General features: G+C 38.8%; 1 long non-coding RNA gene across 1 annotated transcript; it reads left to right on the top strand.

Annotated features, from left to right (window-relative positions):
* Positions 1-407: 407 nt before the first annotated feature.
* Positions 408-4,141, top strand: LOC107785914 (uncharacterized). Its single transcript, XR_001648009.2, has 2 exons — positions 408-1,362; positions 3,500-4,141. It is a non-coding gene; the product is annotated as an uncharacterized LOC107785914 (long non-coding RNA).
* The last annotated feature ends 1,706 nt before the right edge of the window (positions 4,142-5,847 follow it).

Raw genomic sequence — 5,847 nt, 5'->3', positions numbered from 1 at the left:
TTTTCTAATTAATATTTTATCTAGTTACTTTTAATTTATCTACTTTACATAAAATTCAAAAATACAAAAATACAAAAATAGTTCCACTTTATTTTCAGGAATATTATTTTAATTTTATAATGATTTTTCCGTTTTTAAATTTTAGTATGATATTTGAAAATACCAAAAAAAAGATTTGTTTTAACGGTTAATTTTATTTTAATAGTTATTTTACTTAAGTAGGATTAATTAGTAAATAGTGTAGTATTTTTAGTCTTGTTTTAAAAGAAAGAGTATGAAATTTGAAGCTATGTTGTTTGGTCTTAATTGAAGAGGTCCAAAGAGATGGCCCAATTTTAAAGCCCAAACCCTAAGACCCACTTCCCCTTCTTCTTATACACCCTAACATACATTTTCAAGACCTAGACATTAAAAAAAAACCTAGACTACACACAAAAGAGGCTTCAGCCGTTTTTTATAGGATTTGAAACCCTAGGACCCCTCCTTCTTCCTTAGACACAAAACCTAGAAAGACTTAACCCTAGAGACACCAAAGAGCTCCCAGCTGTACCCTTGAAGACCTTCATCTTGTTCAGCCTTCACACACAACCAAACAATACCCCTTAACCAAAACCAGCCGCAGCAGCCCCAAACCGCCGGCCTCCGCCCCCTCAACACCAACAACACAGCCGCACAACCTTAAACACCCCATTCAAGCGCCGGACTCCAGCAACTTTCAGCACTTCTTCCTAGCCCTAGCATCCCTAAACAGTGACACCCATCCCCACCACCTCACAAAGCCAGTCACATCTCGCCTCCCTTCTTCATCTCCACCCAAACCCGCCAGAAGCAGGTCTAAAGGACTAGGCAATCCCCTTCTCCAACACCCACCCGCCTCTGCCATCTCCTAGCATTGCCGCCGACATCGCCCCTAAAAAAAGGAAATGAAAAATAGAATAAAAAAGAGGAGGAATGGGACAGTGTTGCAAAGACAGAGATTGAGAGGGAGTGACGAAAATAGAACAGGGGATTTGGGGGGGGGGGGGGTTGGCTTTTGATTCTGATTTTCATTTTTTCTGATTTCATCTTAGTTCATCTATATTAAAGAAAAGATTTCAATTGATTTTAGCTTCAGTTTTGATTTCAAACTCGAAATATATATAATGAAAATTCTAGCTGTTCTTTTGGTCTTGGCTTCCGAAATGGAGTGGAGTTGAAACGGGTGTTCGATCCTAGAAGTTGCCGTCCGAGAGGCAAGGCAGTCCGGTCAGAGATTCGATGAGGTTTCCGGCGAGGTTTTCCAATTTAGATCTTGTTCGCGGCCCTATTCATTCCTTTGCTTAGCATTTTCAAACCGTGAAATAATCAATTTTCAGTATTGAGGTTCATTTCTCACCTTATTATCTATTTAAATTTTATTTGCATATTCTTGCTAATAACTTTCGATGATCATGAATGCAATATGATTTATTTTGTTTATCTCATTATTGATCTAGAATCTGTTTAAAAAGGTTTATCAGTTTATGTTTTCTGGCTCGTAATTCTGTCCGTGAATAGTCATCTAAATCACAGTTCATGTAATCAATGGCAATAAATATGGTTTGAGTTTAATTAGTTAGTTTGATTTTATACCAAGCAAAGTCGTTTTAGGCTAAAGTTTGTCATAGATTATATGAGTAGCCTTAAGGATTGGTTATCCCTTTCTAGGATGTTAGTTAAAATGAAGTTATGTGCTGGTTTGGAAGTATTTCTATCATCATGACTACGGGTACAGTTTCCGTAACGTAGTTATGATTTTCAAATCCGGGGGGTACATTTATGTGACCCGACCACAACTTCTAATAATGCTAATAAAATTAAACATGTTGTAGATCGTGGGTACGGTTCCCATGACACGATTCGCAATGTGTACCAAACAAACAAGTGTACGACAATCGTAACTTGTTCGAGAATAATTCCATAAATAATTAAAAGTGGTTTGAAAGTTAAAATTGTACATAGGTTTAAATTGTGTAATAAATCAGATAATTAGGCCAAATATTAATAGTTAAGCGATCGTGTTAAAACCACAGAACCTGAGAATGCCTAACACCTTCTTTCGGATTAATAGAATTCCTTACCTTCTTTCGGGTTAACCCAAGTGGCAACTCTGAATAAATATAAATAATCCCGTTTCGATTATTGTCACTTTAATTGGAAAAACTCCCTTTATACCCCTTTTCGGGGTAGAAAAAGGAGGTGTGACACATTGGATACCTTTTTGGAAAGAAGGGATATAAGTTGTTAGACCTACAAACCAGAAACATTTTTATTTTCAGAAATGTGGTCTTTCATGAATCAATTTTCCCATTTTCTACTCCACAGAATAAGTTTCACCGTCCTCTATTTCTTATAGAGTCTTTCTCTGATTGTTCTATGCCTCTCTCACCCCTGGATGTTCATTCAGATGATTCTCCTTCTCCTATTCCTTCTCCTATAAATCCTACTCGTTGCTCTCCTAATTCACCTATCCAATATTCTTCTTCCACTTTATCCTCACGGTTTATTCCCTCTTTCTTCTTCTTCTCTTTCATCTACTTCCCCTACTATTTCTGACTACTCTCCTTCTTCACTACAATCAACACCTCCTATTGTTAAGACTACCTTGCGCAGGTCCTGAGGGATCACAAGACACCTGCTTACCTAGGTGACTATATTTGTGGTGTAGTTCATTTAACTGATGTTTTCACTCCTTGTTTTCTTTCTCCTATTTCTCCTATGCAGTTTTCTTTTAGTGTATTATCTTTCCCTAACCAAAAACTGTTTACTTCTCTTCCCTCATTCGAGAGCCTTCTTCCTATTCTTAGGCAGTCATGCATCCAGACTAGCAAGAAATTATGGCCAAAGAAATTGATGTTTTAATCACCAATGAGACATGGGAAGTAGTTCCTTTACCACAAGGTCGGAAGACACTACCTTGTAAATGGGTTTACAATGTGAAACTCAAATTTGATGGTAGCCTGTAGAGATTAAAAGCTCGGTTGGTCATTCGAGGGGACATATAAAGGGAATGGATCGATTTCATAAAGACTTTCTCCCTTGTGGTCAAATTGACCACCATCCGATGTATCGTAGCCTTGGCAGTAAGGAAAAATTAGGGGTTGCATCAGTTGGATGTCAATAACGCTTTTCTACATGGTGATTTACACGAAGAAGTGTATATGAAGTTTCCTGCTGGGCTACTACCTCTTGTACCTAACATGGTTGTCAACTTAGGAAGTCCTTATATGGGCTTCGTCAAGCCTCAAGGTAATGGTGTGCTAGGTTGACAACTGCGCTGAATTTAAAGGTTTCACTCACTCTCTAAATGACTATTCCCTCTTTTATAAGAAGGCTGGTTCCTCTATTTCTTTGGTGGCCGTCTATCTGGATGACTGATAACTAGGAATTATAGTTCATTTTACACTCCTTCTTACTTGAGTTTTGATTAAAAATGTATACAAAATAGTCCCAAAGGCTTACATGTTGTACTTGTTTGCAGGGTTTGGTCATAAAGGTGACAATTAGTCAAAACCAGCTCAAAACGGAGTAAAACATGCACAAGAACCAAGAACAAGTCAAAGCACAGCTGCAACAGGCCCACTGTGGCCGCAAGCCATTTAGTGCAGTCTGCAGTGAGGAGATTCAGAGAGGTGCACTTTTGGAGCCTAAGGCAGTGCGGACCGCGAAGGATTTAGTGCGGTCGTAGTGGCCTCTTTGTGGTCGTGACCCATTTTGTGCGGTTCGCAAAGATGGGGTTCAGAGAGTTGGAAATTTGGAGATAAAGGCCAATGCGGTCAGCGGTCCTTTTTGTGCAGACCACAGTTGAAGCCATTGCGGTCGCGGTGCATTTTATGCGGCCTGCGGTGGCTAGATTCAGAGAACGATTATTCAAGCCCAGAAGCCTCACTGCGGTCCGCGGTGCATTTTGTGCGGACCGCACTACCCCTAGGGGTATTTTTGTCCAGAAAATTTGGCCTAGTATAAATACTTTCTTTTCCTATTTTTAGGTCATCTTTTGTAATCTAACTTTGAGCTGGGCTCATGAACAGAGGTTTTTGACTATTTTGAGCAATTTGTAGCTACTTTAACACTGAAGTTTCTTTATCTTAGTTTGTAATTAAATCTTATGGGTTATTGTTCATCTATTTATTAGTTTTTTTCTATTATTATGAGTAGCTAGACCCATTAGGTAGGGTTGTGGCTCAACCCTAATGCAGGTATTTGATGGGTCTTGAGTTTTAAGGCTTGAATGTCTATGGGTGTTTGATATTTGAACTAATTTTTGTTTTCCATGTTGAATTAGTGGTTGCAAACACTAATTTGTGACTTTTTGACTTGGGCTCTTCTTGAGAAAGAGAGCTTGAGTCTAGGAAAATTAGTCCAACAAGGAATTGGGGCGTATTCAAGAGATTGATAGCCCCAATTAAAGTATTAAACCTAGAGATAGTAATACCCGACTTGAACCTAAATCGCTTGCACAAATTATCATACCCAATTGGTCTTGAGAAAGTCAATTAGGGCAAAATCACTCAAACTACCAAGAGGTATAGAGTGTAGACATGTAATTTTTGACCCTCCCCAAGATTTTTCATATTTTAGCGCGCAAATATTTAATTTAGGCATAATATAGATATTTTAAGTAATTTTGACTCTTTTACTTTATTTTATTACAAGAAAACAAAAAAAATCACAAAAATAGGTTCATTAATGTTTTGTAGTCATTTTAATCTTAAAAAAAATCCTAAAAAATATATAAAAATAGTATCGGATTTTTATTTTAATATGATATTTGAAAATGCCAAAAATAGGTTTGTTTTATTTTAATAATTATTTGAATAGTAGGATTAATTAATAAATGGGCCCGTATTTTTAATCTCGGAAAGAATAGAACTTGGGTTCGAGCAACCCATTTTTAGGCCTAATTTTGGACCTAGCCCATAATTTCCAGGCCCATACTCCTTAACCTAAAAACCCTACAACTATCTAGACCTAGACTCTACACTATAAAAACAAGGTTAAGACTAAAGAAGAAGAATGGATATACACAGAAAAAAAAAGTTGCGCAACAAGATACAAAGACCCCCAAGGTCTTCTTCTTCACATACGCAGCAACACCCATACACGACCCATGCACGCCGGAGAAATGCACAGACCCCATACTCTCGTATTTGTCTTCTTCACGACGACCTGAGCCGACAGCCGCGTAATACCCAAAAAAAATGATCCCTCCGGTACTCCATCTGCCTCACGCCCCATCAGCGTTTCCTTCACTCTTCAACACTGAACCCAACAATAGCTGCACTTGACCTTGACACCAACGACCATAACCACCCTTCAGCCATAGAAATCAGCGAAGGACACCCCAGGAACCCCTAACCCAGCTACTCGAGACTCTTTCTCCGTTGCCTAAAACACCATGAAAACTGGCCGGAAACACCATGAAAACTGGCGAGACTTAATGAATATTGTCAACTTCCACACACACAGTCAAAAACAAAAAATGTTCAGCTTTCTTCACTTCCAATCTCTGATGTTAGTTCTAAAAAACGGGTTTCAATTGAACTAGTGTGTTGTACTTCTACGTCAGACGAGTAGAGATCTCTCCAGTGCTGGATTTTGTGACGTTTTGTGTTGAGTTTGGCCGGAGTTAGTTTTCTGGTGAGTTCTTCATGTGTGTTGCGTCGACTGTTGCTCCCGTGTCGTCATTGCTATTGTAGTGACGTTATTTTAGTTCGAGGTGCCGATGCGAGGTCCGTCGTTGAATCTTGTCGCGGTTCTAGGGAGCTTCGAGTCTGGTTCGTAGATTTCGTTCGAGTTTTCTTCCGGTCCGTATGGTGTTGCTGAGTT

Source organism: Nicotiana tabacum, chromosome 8 (assembly GCF_000715075.1).
Source record: "Nicotiana tabacum cultivar K326 chromosome 8, ASM71507v2, whole genome shotgun sequence".
In the NCBI taxonomy this organism is placed as follows: Eukaryota; Viridiplantae; Streptophyta; class Magnoliopsida; order Solanales; family Solanaceae; genus Nicotiana; species Nicotiana tabacum.
This window is presented reverse-complemented; position numbering and strand designations above follow the sequence as displayed.